We start from the raw sequence: 13,276 nt of genomic DNA, 5'->3' as shown, positions 1-13,276 counted from the left end.
TGAAGTAATGGTATTTGCAGCAACATGGATGGACCTAAAGATGATCATACTAAGTGAAGTAAGTCAGACAGAGAAAGACAAATATCATATGATCTCACTTATATGTGTAATCTAAAAAATTGTTACAAGTGAACTTATTTACAAAACAGAAATAGACTCAGACACAGAAAACAAACCTATGGTTACCGAAGGGGAAAGGGGGGGCAAGGACAAATTAGGAATTTAGGATTAATAGATCTACACTACTATATATAATATAAAATAGATAAGCAACAAGGACCTACTGTATAGCACAGGGACCTATATTCAATATCTTGTAATAACTTATGGAATCACTTTGCTGTACACTTTGCTGTTACAGAAACATTGTAAATCAACTACACCTCAATTAAAAAAAAAAAGATGAGGTCAAACTGGAGAAGGGTGGGCTTCGAATCCAGTACCTCTAGTGTCCTTATAAAAAGACAAAAACTGGACATAGACAAGCGCACAGGGAGAATGTCGTGTGAAGGTGAAGGCAGAGATCAAGGTGGTGATACTGTAAGCCAAGAACACCAAAGATGGCCAGCAAACCACCAGTTAGGGGAGAGGCCTGGAACAGATTCTCTCTCACAGCCGTCGAGGGAACCAACTCTGCTCAAACCTTGATTTTGGACATCCAGCCTCCAGAACTGTGATGCAATGAATTTCTGTTGGTTAAGCCACCCATTTTGTGGTACTTTGTTACCACAATAGTTTGCTAGGCAGCTCTAGCAAACTAATGTATGAAGCAAACAAATCCAAAAATGCTGCCCCTGCGGCTCTCCCAGTGGTAATTTCTGCTCAAGCCCAGATAATTAGATCTATAGGTGCTTGCCCCAAACCACTTCTGTTACAACAGCTCCTGCCAAGTATGTATGCTTCCAAGCAGCAGGCAGAATGATGTGGAAAGCCCTTGACCTCTTAGTCCCAAGGAGCACGGTAGCTTTAAGTCCAATCAACTACAACCATGCAATTAAAAAAAAGATCCTGCTTAGGTCTGAAGAGCTTTAAAAAAGTTTGCAATTTAGCTATTTCATCCTAAAACTATTTTAATAAGTAATAATAATTGCTAAAAATTGATTGATTATTATGGGTTAGGGAGTTTGCTAAACACTTTACAAACATCATTTCTTTAGTCCTCTCAACAGCCTTAGGAGATAAGTACTATTATTTACATTTTATCAAGGAAGAAACTGAGACTCAGAGAATTAGCTTGTCTACAAATCCATAGCTAGCCAGTAATGGAGCAGACCTCATACCCGAGGTGGCCTGAGCCCAGAGTCCATGATCTTTGTTACCATGCTCCTCTGTCTCCTGAGGGTACTGGACCTCCATGCAGAGAAAGCTTATGGAACATTAGATCCCTCCCCTTGTCTGACTTAGTCTCCTTGTAATTGACATAAAAGCTACTGCTTGTTCTGCCTGCATTTTCAAGCTCAAATTGTAAGAAAAGTGACTGGCATATAGTAAGTGCTCAGTAAGTGTTAGCTATTATTGCTATTAATATTGCATTGTATGTGTTTCTCTCTGGCAAGGGAGGTGAATCCCTAGTCTATTGCTAACAATGAGTACTTAGAAGTGTTCCTGAATGAACAAGATGAGTGGAGTAGGGGCTTGGAAAGTAAAGTTGATCTAGGAAAAAAAAATGAGAAGTGAGGGTAGGGAGCTTAGGGCTGGGGGAGGGGGCAAGGGACAGAGAAAGCAGTTGGCAGAAGGCCAGATACCACTTTGCCTTTGGTATGGCTGCCCCTGGGGGTTCAGAGGTGGGGGCTGTGTAGCCTTTCTGCTCCTGATTGGTCAGCTCACCTAGCTTTATCCTGTATTTTCTCCCCTTTACGGTGTTGGGGAGGCTGCAGCTTGTGGTTACATAAAGCTTCCTGGAATTCTTCCAGGAAGAGGAGAAGTGCCTGAGGTGCTGACAAACAAAGGTTCCGGCGGTGAAGACGGGTGTGAGTAAGAGCGATTGTGTACCGTCCATCTGCGTCATGGTGAGGCCAGAGGGCATTGGAATCAGGCAGATTTAGGTGGAAGTCCCAGCTCTCCCGTTTTAGTAACTGTGTGACTTACCTTCCTGAGTCTGATTTTCTCTTCTATAATAAGGATGATAATGGTACCTACTGCATAAACATTTAAAAGCCTAATAAATTATAGCGGTTATTATTGTTATTGTTATTATTTTAAGTGTTAGGGTTTAATATCCTCTCTGCCTGAACATATGAATTCCCAAGTCTCCTCCTCTCCCTCCTGTTCCCTCAGTCCTGAAAATTTGAGACAAATTCCTCCAAGTGCCCCTTGATACCTCTGCTTTCCCCTGGTCCTTCCAGTGGGGCCAGGCCTTCAGGGACCCTTGGGCAGCCCTAGGACAGTGGAAAGCATCTCTCCATGACTCTGGGGTGGTCCTTTTTTCCCCACAGCCTAGGAAGGGTTGATAAAAGCCTTATCTGAGTCACCTTCCATTACAGGATTAAATCAGACTTGTTCTGGGGCCTTCTGTCTGCTACCCCAGGCTTGATGCCGGCAGCTCCTTGTTATTGCCTTTGGCCCAATCTGAGGTCATCACACTTCTTTGGGCCCAAGGGACCCTCAGAGGCAGAGGCTGAGGAGAGGCTCTGGCAGCCATTTGGGATCAATTTCAAGTAGCAAGGACTGACTAAGCATGGAGGCCAACAGCTAGGCACTCACTAGGCACCTTGGGTGGCAGACTGGGAGGAAGGATGCTCACCCAGTCATCTCCAACCTGAGGCAAGAAATGACAGGCTCCATGAGGGCAGTCAACAGGGATGCAGGAGATTAGCAAATGAGAGTTAATGGGGTAAAGGTATCATCATGTAATTGCAGAGTTATGGGGCAAAGGAATAATTGTGTGATTGCAGGTGAGTTGCTAAATTTCTCTGAGACTTAGTTTTTTCAACTCTGAGCTGGGAACATTAGCATTTACTACAAAAAGTTAATTTAGATCGAAATGTATGAGTTAAAACAACTAGGTTTTAGAGATAAACCTGAGTTTGGATTCTGGCTTGGCCACCCACTGACCTTGTGCCACACTGTTAACTTTTCAGACCCTGTTTCCTCATGGGTAAAAAGGAGGAAATAACACTTCTCTCCCAGGGTTGTACGGGTTAGAGAAATTTAGGCATAGCAGTTAGTACTTACTAAGGCAAGTGCGCTAGGGCAAGTGCGTACCCCCGTCCCCTGGCCCCTAGTGCTGCTCAATGAATGAGCACTCATGAGTCTTCTTCAGACCGTGTAGGTGGGAGTGGGTTTAGCCTTCTTGTCTACCTTCTCAAATTAGAGAGGCAGCAGAGAAGATGCATTTCTCTTGCCCAGGTTGCGAGTGTTGAGTGGGGGCGCAGGGGGAGGGTGTTAGAGGATGGGATGCATGTCTCTGTGTGTCCCCTGGCAGAAAGAGCTGGGACTGAGCCAGATGCCTCCTCAGCATGAGGTCAACACCGTGGAGATATGTTTACCGGATTTGGGTCAGCTTGGGACCAGCCTCAGCTTGGAGGGCAAAGCAGGAAAGAAGGGAGAAAGGGGGATTTCATTAGCCTCCAACAACCAGGTGGGCCTTGGAGTAGGCAGGTGCAAGCTGTGAGCTGTCTGGGAGGCTATCCAAAGACAGGGAAGGCCTAAATGCTCAGCGCCAGGCTGCCCCAGGGAGGGCTCCTTCCTGAGTCTGAGGTGCCAGCTCAGGACTCTCAGCTTGTACTTCACCCTCTCTCTGCCCAGATCTTTCATCTTCCTGGCTCCCTTCTTCTCCCTTACTTCTTATTTTTATTTGCCACTACTCCGTAATTTTATTGTGATTGATCCTTTCCTGACCTGGACCCAGCAGGTAATCTGGCAAGTGTGAAGGGACACCGGACCCCCTGCCTGTTGGAAATGCAACAATCTTTGTGTAATGACTGTCTGCATGGCATGATCTCATCTCATCCTCAGAACAACTTTATGAGCGAGCTTCTCTTAGTACCCTCCTACTCCAGTTGAGGAAACTCTCATTCTATGAGATAAAACAAACTTGCTCATGGTTACTTGACTAGGAAGTGGCTGAAGCAGGACTTGTTCACAGAATGAGTGACTTTTCCATTCCAACTCCAGATAAAGAGCATTCTCGGGTCTGAGCTGTGCTTTCTACACTCATGGACCCTGGGAAGTGTGAGAATGGAGCTGTTTTCTCAGGAGGGGCCGCAAGCTCAGTGGAGTGGTCACTGTGCCGCCAGAAACAGTGGGCTGGTAGAGGGTCCTCTGATGTCTTCCTCAGGGGGCAGGAGCCAGGCAATGAGCTCACAGGAGGGGGTATGCTGAAAGTGGAGCTTGTTCCATCCAAGTTTTAAAGGGAAGCCCAGAGGTTCCTGGAGAACATAAGTAAAATAAAACAAAAATGGGGGAGGCAGTAGGTTACTTTGAAATGATGCCAGTAGATGCCCCCTGCTATAGCAGTGGTTAGGCACATGAGCCTTGGAGTCTGGCAGATCCGGGTTTGAGTGCCACATTGGCACCTGCTTCTGTGGGTGACCTTTTGCAAGGCATTTAAATTCTTGAAGCCTCAGTTTCTTCATCTGTAAAATGGAGATGATAGCGGTACTTTGTTATGAGGATCAAATGATATCATGTTTCATAAAGCTCATAGCCTAATACCTGAACCTCAGTCAATTAAAAAAAAAAAGGTATTGGTAATAGAACTGGATTAAGAGTAAACACCTGTCAGAAATGTTCTTTACCTTGATCTGGGTGGTGGTTTTATGAGTGTGTGCATATGTAAAAAAACAAACCTTGAATTGTACACTTAAGATCAAATTACTTTTCACATGTGAAAATGGGTACTTTTCACATTTTATTGTATGTATCTTATACCTTAACAAAAAAAACAAGAGCAAGAAAAACAAAAGGAAGCTCTTGTAAGTCAGGGTTGGTAAAGTGAAAGGGTTCAAATTTAAAGAAAAAAAATTGCAGGCTAAAATGTAGGAAAAAATGTATTATGGAGGTATGTCAGGAAGTTAATTAATAAAAACATGTTTTCCCCCCTCGGATTTTGTAATGCTTATGGGATTTGTCAGTTGTTTTTTCTTTTGGCCGCACTACGCGGCACGCGATTCTTAGTTCCCCAATCTGGGATCGAACAAGCGCCCCCTGCAATGGCAGCGTGGAGTCTTAAACCACTGGATCGCCAAGTAAATCCCTGTCATTTTTTTTAATGTGTAATTTTGTATGATTTATTTTATTATCCTAAGTAAATATTCACTTTTGTAGTGAAAAAAAAGTGAATTGGGGCTTCCCTGGTGGCGCAGTGGTTGAGAGTCCGCCTGCCAATGCAGGGGACACGGGTTCATGCCCCGGTCCGGGAGGATGTCACATGCCGCGGAGCGGCTGGGCCCGTGAGCCATGGCCGCTGAGCCTGCGCGTCCGGAGCCTGTGCTCCGCAACGGGAGAGGCCACAACAGTGAGAGGCCCGCGTACCGCAAAAAAAAAAAAAAATGTGAATGATCCCCTCTTCGGTAGTGCTTCGCAGTGGGACCCTCTTGGGATAGGAGAGAAAGCAGGAGTTGCTAGGTTGGATAAGGACAGAGCCACCCCACTCCTGCCCTCCTCCCTCGGGTGGTTGGAACCAATGAACAGCCTGGGTGTGGGGTCCTGTGGTTGTCCTGAGGGAAGCCTGCCTGATGGGAAGCCTGCTGTGATCAGGCTTAGCTCTTTGCCCCTGCAGAAAGAGCTCCCGCTGTATCATCTTCCCCCATCGCAAAGAGAATGAGCAACACAGTGATATCAGCCCAGTCAATTCTCCCTCCTCCTAACAGTTCTCAGCATTGACCTTGGAGGTGAGGCATCTTTAGGGGGACCTTATTGAGTAATAGGGATAAAGAACACTGAGAAGGGGGAGTACCCAGGCTCTGAGCCCACGATGAGCAGGGCTGGTAGCGAGGCGTCCCATTACATCCTGGAGCTATTACCTTGGGGAAATGGAATTGGACAAGCCTGCCTTCCCATTATGCAAAGAAAGGGCTTTTCAAGTAAATTTCCATTTAAGTATGAGCTGAGATCAGTGAAGATGGGGCCATAATAGCTTAGACGGTCATCGCAGCTATTAAAAATACATTTTTTACCATGTGCTCAGGCTGCCTTGTCATCTTCATATCATTCATCCCCAGAAGACTGTGACTCAACCTTTTGCAAGCTTCTGGGAGGCAGGTTAATGTGCATCTGTATTTTCAACTTTTTAATTCTTTGACATACACAGTGGATGAAATTTACATCCTTGACACAGCCCATGGATGTATTCAGAATGTGATAAAAAGTCGGTCCAGGATGGAGATGGAGATGGGTGGTGGGTGGTAAGTAAAGCACTTCACTCACTGGTCATTGCCTGCAATGCTGGGCTTGCCTCTCTCTTTAGACCATCTCGTGCCACCATTCCCTGCGTAGGACCTCAGACAAACACAGTTCCGTTTTTAGCTCAAGGCCTTCAAATGGTGGTCTCTGCTGCCTGGATACTCTTCCCCCATGCTCTGCCAGGCTGACTCCCACTTATTCTCCAGGTCTCAGCTTGAACCTATGTCTTCAAGGAAGCCTCCCCCGACCCACTCCCCGCCCCCAGACCAGGTTAGGGCCTTCAACTGGATTTCTGTCTTTGGATAACAAACTGCCCTTAGCCATTTGCTCATGATTCTGCCGTTTGACTGGGCTCAGTCTTGCCTGGGTGACCTCTGCAGCCGCTGTCAGTTGTTGGGTTGACTGGCTGCTAGCTGTTCCTAGATAGCCTTGCTCATTGTAAGGAGCCTCAGCCAAAATGGTGGAAACAGCTGGGACAGCTAGAATGCCTGAGACAGCTAGGAGGCTAACCTGGGGCTTCCTTACATGGTGGCTTCAGGGCAGCAAGAGGGTGAGAATAGAAGCTGTAAGGTCCCTTGATGCCTCCTCCAACTCTCAAGCATTGGAAACTGGGCTTTCAGGGCAGGTGGCCCTCAGAGTACATCCCTTGAAGGTCCCCAGAAGTCATATAATGTCACTTCTACTGCAATTTGTTTTACCAATAGGTTAAAGAAAGTCATAGGGCCAGCACAAATTCAGCAGCAGAGAAATAGACTCACTTCTTGATGAAAAGTCACCTTGTAAAAGGGCATGTATCTAGGGATAGAAGGACTTACAGCCATCTTTGGCCATAGTCTAGCACAGGTCTAGTTCCCTAAGTGTTTCCTTCACTGCTCTTATAACTGTTGTTGACTAATTCCTTGTATGATTGTTTCTTTGTCATTTTTATCTCCCACTAGACAACACGGTCCATGAATGTAGGGACTGACTATCTTGTTTATCACTCTATTCCCAGAGCTTGGCACATAGTGGAAACTAAGTAGTTGTTAAATGAACAGATGGATGAATGAATGAATAAATAAGTCTCCAGGAGTCCCAAAGTTGCAGCATAAGGCTTTGGAGATAGTCCTGGGTTTGAAATCTAGTTCTATCACTTCCTAGGTGTTTGACCTTAGGCAAGTTGCTTGATCGCTGAGCCTCAGTTTCTTTATCTTTAGAGATTAAAATAAACCACACCTGGGGACTTCCCTGGTGGCGCAGTGGTTGGGACTCTATGCTCCCAATGTAGGGGGCCCGGTTTCCATCCCTGGTCAGGGAAATGGATCCCACGTGCATGCTGCAGCTAGGAGTTTGCATGCCACAACTAAGGAGCTCACCTGCTGCAACTAAGACCCGGCGCAGCCAAATAAATAAATAAAATAAATATTTTTAAAAAATAGGGACTTCCCTGGTGGCGCAGAGATTAAGAATCCGCCTGCCAATGCAGGGGTCACGGGTTCGAGCCCTGGTCTGGGAAGATCCCACATGCCATGGAGCAACTAAGCCCGTGTGCCACAGCTACTGAGCCCACGTGCCACAACTACTGAAGCCCATGCGCTTAGAGCCTGTGCTCCGCACCAAGATAAGCCACCGCAAGGAGAAGCCCTCGCACCACAACGAAGAGTAGCCCCTGCTCGCCGCATCTAGAGAAAGCCCGCGCGCAGCAACGAAGACCCAACGCAGCCATAAATAAATAAATAAATAAATAAAAATAAAAAAATAAACCACACCTCACAGTCTAATCCTAACCATGAGGGTTTCAACTCCACATTTGCTCTCTTCCCTTCTCTTTGTGACCCCCTTAGCTTTTCTTACTCAGCAGGTGAGGGCTAGTTTCCTTGTTTTAAGGGCCTTCCCCCAACTCCCAAATATTGGAAACTGGGCTGTCAGGGCAGGTGGCCCTCAGAGTACATCCCCTGAAGGTCCCCAGGAGTCTATTCTATATAGACCATTGCCCCAACACTATTAGTGGCTGCAAACCAGTGGTTCTCAACTAGGAGTGATTCTGCCCCACAGGGGACGTTTGGCAATGTCTGAGACATTTTTGGTTGGGGAGGGGAATGCTACTGGCATCTAGAGGCTAGCAGCTAGGGATGTTAAACATCTTAAAATGCACAGGACAGCCCTCTCCCAGCCCCAACAAAAAACTAAACGGTCCCAGACATCCGTAGGGCTGAAACCCTGATGGGAACTGACTGTTCTTTCTGTCCTCACCAGTTTAGATGTAATAGATTCTTCCTGGTAGTAGTCAGCCCTCATCCTTCTTTAGCTCTGGTGTCTGGTGATGGCCACAGTTCTCCCATTCCTGGACCACACATCTTTTGAGCAACAGCTTTTCTGCTTAGGCAGTTTGAAGAGAAGGGAGGGAGGAAATGGCTCTATCTGTTGGCCAGAGCTGGGATCACAGCAGGAGAAGACAAATGGAGTTTATTCTGGGAAAGGCCTCAGGTGTGTCAACCTTCACTGTATTACAAACCCCTAGGGCAGCTGGAGAATGTTAGTTGGGACAGCACATGACTGGATAAAGTTGTTACTGAAGCTGTCGTGTGTGACAAGCTTGGGGTTAGGGCCTAGAGTTGTATTCAGCAACTTCTTATTCTTTCTTCTTTTTTAGAAATTATTGAAAAAATTATCCCAGGGGTCCAGACCCAGGAATGGAGATGATCCTAGAACTTCATTTTCTCAAAGGGGGTTAGTGTCCTAGGCATAACAGCACACCAGCCAGGAAGGTGTTTGTAGCCACCTAGTGGGTGCTTGTTAAACACTTGCCGAACTTAATCCAGAGTTTAGGAGAAACTGCACAAGCACACAGCTGCTTTTAATACCCCTGTTGGGAAGAAAATTTATCAAAGAAAGAGGAAGAAAAGGAGAGAGGAAGGGAAAGGTTTTAACTGATTACTGAGTACTTTATGTGTCATTTCTTCTGATCCTCACAAAAACCCTGTGTGGTCAATTACTGACCATTAGTATCATCACCCCCATTTTATAGATGGAGAGGTTTAGTGACTTTCATTAAGCCACTGCTGGTATATAATGGAACCACAATTTGAACCCAGGTCTCTATGACTCCAAAGGCCTATTTCCATTATACCACAGAATTCTTCCATCAGAGAAGAAATGATTTTAAAATAATAATAAATATATAAACAACTATTTATTGACTTCCAACCATATGCCAAGGTCTGTGCTAAGGTTTCACATAGATTATCTCATTTAACCCTCACACAAACACTATCTCATTAAATTTTACCATGAGCCTGTAAGGTAGGTATTGTTCTTATTATTCCCATTTTATAGATAAGGATACTGAAGTCCATAAGAATTAAGTATGTTGCTCTAGGTTTCATAGCTGTGAAATAGCAGAGTGCAGAAAGAAAACAAAAGAGGGAATTCTTTAAAAGGAGGAGAATGGAAGAAAGAATGTACAAAGGGAGGAAAGGAAAAGAGCAAAGGGAAAGGAGGGGAGGAGGAAGGATAGTGTCACTGGAGGGGCTTCTAAAGAACTGGTAATCTCTTTGGTCTTGGCCACAGAAGAGGTGAGGAAGGGGATGTCATCACTGAGAAAGCATCACAGTAAGGTGCATACATTGTGCCACCTCCCACCTTCAGAAGTCAACCTGTGGCAGATGTGGCTACCTGGCCAAGAGGAAGAGAAAGTATAATGGAGTGCCAAGGCTAAAAGACAAAATATCGCCTTGACCAGTGAATGAGGCACCTAAAAATTGTATGCTGTGGATTCAGGCATGGATTCTGTGAAGGAGCAAAACCTAAACCCAAGAGGGCAGCTGTTGCAGCATACAATTCATCTTATGGGTTTCAACGGTTAGTCATGCATTAAGTGTTCTGGTTTAAAATTGTTTTTTAATAAATAAATAAATAAAAATAAAGAACTGGTAATGTTCTTTAAAAAATTTTTTTATTGGTGTATAGTTTATTTACAATGTTGTGTTAGTTTTAGGTGTACAGCAAAGTGAATCAGTTATACATATACATATATCCACTTTTTTAGATTCTTTTCCTATATAGGAGCATTACAGAGCATTGAGTAGAGTTCCCTGTGCTATACGGCAGGTTCTTATTAGTAGCTATCTGTTTTATATATAGTAGTGTGTATATGTCAATCCCAATCTCCCAACTTATCCCTTCTCCCCTTATCCCCTGGTGACCATAAGTTTGTTTTCTACATTTGTGACTCTACTTTTGTTTTGTAAGTCAGTTCATTTTTGTATCCGTTTTTTAGATTCCACATATAAGTGATATATGATATTTGTCTTTCTGTGTCTGACTTACTTCACTCAGTATGACAATCTCTAGGTCCATCCATGTTGCTGCAAATGGCATTATTTTGTTCTTTTTTATGACTAATTTATTCCATTGTATATATGTACCACATCCTCTTTATCCATTCCTCTTTCAATGGACATTTAGGTTGCTTAGGAACTGGTAATGTTCTATTCCTTTTTTTTTTTGCGGTACACGGGCCTCTCACTGTTGTGGCCTCTCCCGTTGTGGAGCACAGGCTCTGGACGCGCAGGCTTAGCGGCCATGGCCCACGAACCCAGTCGCTCCGCAGCATGTGGGATCTTCCCGGACCGGGGCATGAACCCGTGTCCCCTGCATCGGAAGGGGGACTCTCAACCACTGCGCCACCAGGGAAGCCCTGTTCTATTCTTAATCGAAGTAGTGGGTCATGGGTGCTCTTTTAATTTCCTCCCTTCCTCCCTCCCTCCCTCCCTTTCTTCCTTCCTTCCTTCCTTCCCTCCCTTTCTTTTTTGGCTGCGCTGGGTCTTCATTGCAGCATGCTGGATCTTTTAGTTGGGGCATGCAAACTCTTAGTTGTGGCATGCACGTGGGATCTAGTTCCTTGACCAGGGATCGAACTCGGGTCTCTGCATTGGGAGCACAGAGTCTTACCCACTGGACCACCAAGGAAGTCCCTTAGTATTATTCTTTAAACTGTTCTTATATACTGTATGTTATGTGTAAGCATACTTATATACTGTATCTGATATAAATGTATCATACCTGTAAACTGCTTTGCAGGGTTGTCCTGCAAATTAGTGATCTGATATGTAAAGATCCCAGCAGAGAGTAAGTGTTCAAGAATATCTTACATGTATCCAGTGCTCATTGTGTTAACAATTGCTCTAACTATATTACATGGATTATCTCATTCAGTTCTTACCCCAACTGAATAGCAGGAATTATTGTTATGGTCCTCATTTTATCATTGAATGACCTAAAGGACATAGAATAAATGATATTCTCAAGATCTTGGGAATACTGGTAATGGTGGAGTTAGGGCTTGAACCTAGGTAATATGGCTTAGGGCCCACATTCTACAGCTCTCCACTCAACTGCTTCCCAGTAAAGAACTCATTATTACTACCATTGTACCCCTGGAGAGAGAAGAAATGTAAAAGGAGGACTGATGTCAGCTTGGAAATAAAACACCTTTGAACTGGGCTGAGATTGGTGGTGTTGGAAAGGCAAGGAAGTAGAGATCAGGAGTTCACAAAGGTTTGGGGGGGACGGTCCACATCATTAAAGGTGGTGATTATGGCTTTCATTTTTTAAACATTTAACAAATAAGATAATTATTAAAATATTTTCTCCTGATAAAAGGAAACAGTTTGGGTCTTGAGTGAATGAAAGAATGAATGTGAGGTGGTTCTTGGTGATCAGAGGAACATGAAACAGTTTACAGTTGACATCTGAACAACATGGGATTTAGGAGTGCCAGCCCCCGCCCCCCAGTCAAAAATCTGAGTATAACTTCTTTTTTTATTTGGCTGCGTTGGGTCTTCATTGCTGCGCGCGGGCTTTCTCTAGTTGCAGAGAGCAGGGGCTACTCTTCGTTACGGTGCGCAGGCTTCTCATTGCGGTGGCTTCTCTTGTTGTGGAGCACGGGCTCTAGGCGCACGAGCTTCAGTAGTTGTGGCACATGGGCTCAGTAGTTGTGGCTCACGGGCTCTAGAGCACAGGCTCAGTAGTTGTGGTGCACGGGCTTAGTTGCTCCACGGCATGTGGGATCTTCCCAGACCAGGGAAGCCCACGTATACGTATTTATTGAAAAAATCTGCATATAAGTGGATCTGCACAGTTCTAACCCATATTGTTCAAGGGTCAGCTGTATTACTCAGCTGAACACTGGAAGCCTCCGTGGTGGATTTGACTGTTGTAGTGTTTTATTTTAAGTCATATATACTTTAAAAATTTACCCACAATGGGCTTCCCTGGTGGCTCAGTGGTTCAGAATCCGCTTGCCAAGGCAGGGGACACGGGTTCGATACCTGGTCTGGGAAGATCTCACATGCCGTGGAGCAATTAAGCCCGAGCACCACAACTACTGAGCCCACGTGCCACAACTACTGAAGCCCATGCACCTAGAGCCTGTGCTCTGCAACAAGAGAAGCCACCACAATGAGAAGCCCGCGCACTACAACGAGGAGTAGCCCCCGCTCGACGCAATTAGAGAAGATCCCGTGCGCAGCAACAAAGGCCCAATATAGCCATAAATAAATTTATTTTAAAAAATTGTGTGACAATTATATCCAATTTATCTTTTCATTCATTGGGACACTAAAAATGTGTTGTTTGTAAATAAGTGCTTGCCAAAAGCATATTGAAATCATCTCTATTTTCTTGTTATTTAAAAACAAAACAAAAACTATAAAATTATAGACAATTATAAAAATAAACAATAACATTTTAAAGAGCAAATATAAGAATTCTAAACAAGTCATAAAAGCATTATCTATCTATAATGCCATAAACAGTTACATTTCATTCTATGTGTCAGTATTTATTCAGTTTATATTCAGTATATATATACAAATATATATACATAGATAAACATGAGTAGATGTGTGATATACTGTAATTTTTGTATTTGCTAACAAATCATTTTCTC

Source organism: Delphinapterus leucas, chromosome 3 (assembly GCF_059928025.1).
Source record: "Delphinapterus leucas isolate spDelLeu-1000000601 "Yukka" chromosome 3, BTC_Dleu_Yukka2, whole genome shotgun sequence".
NCBI classification, from domain to species: domain Eukaryota; kingdom Metazoa; phylum Chordata; class Mammalia; order Artiodactyla; family Monodontidae; genus Delphinapterus; species Delphinapterus leucas.
This window is presented reverse-complemented; position numbering follows the sequence as displayed.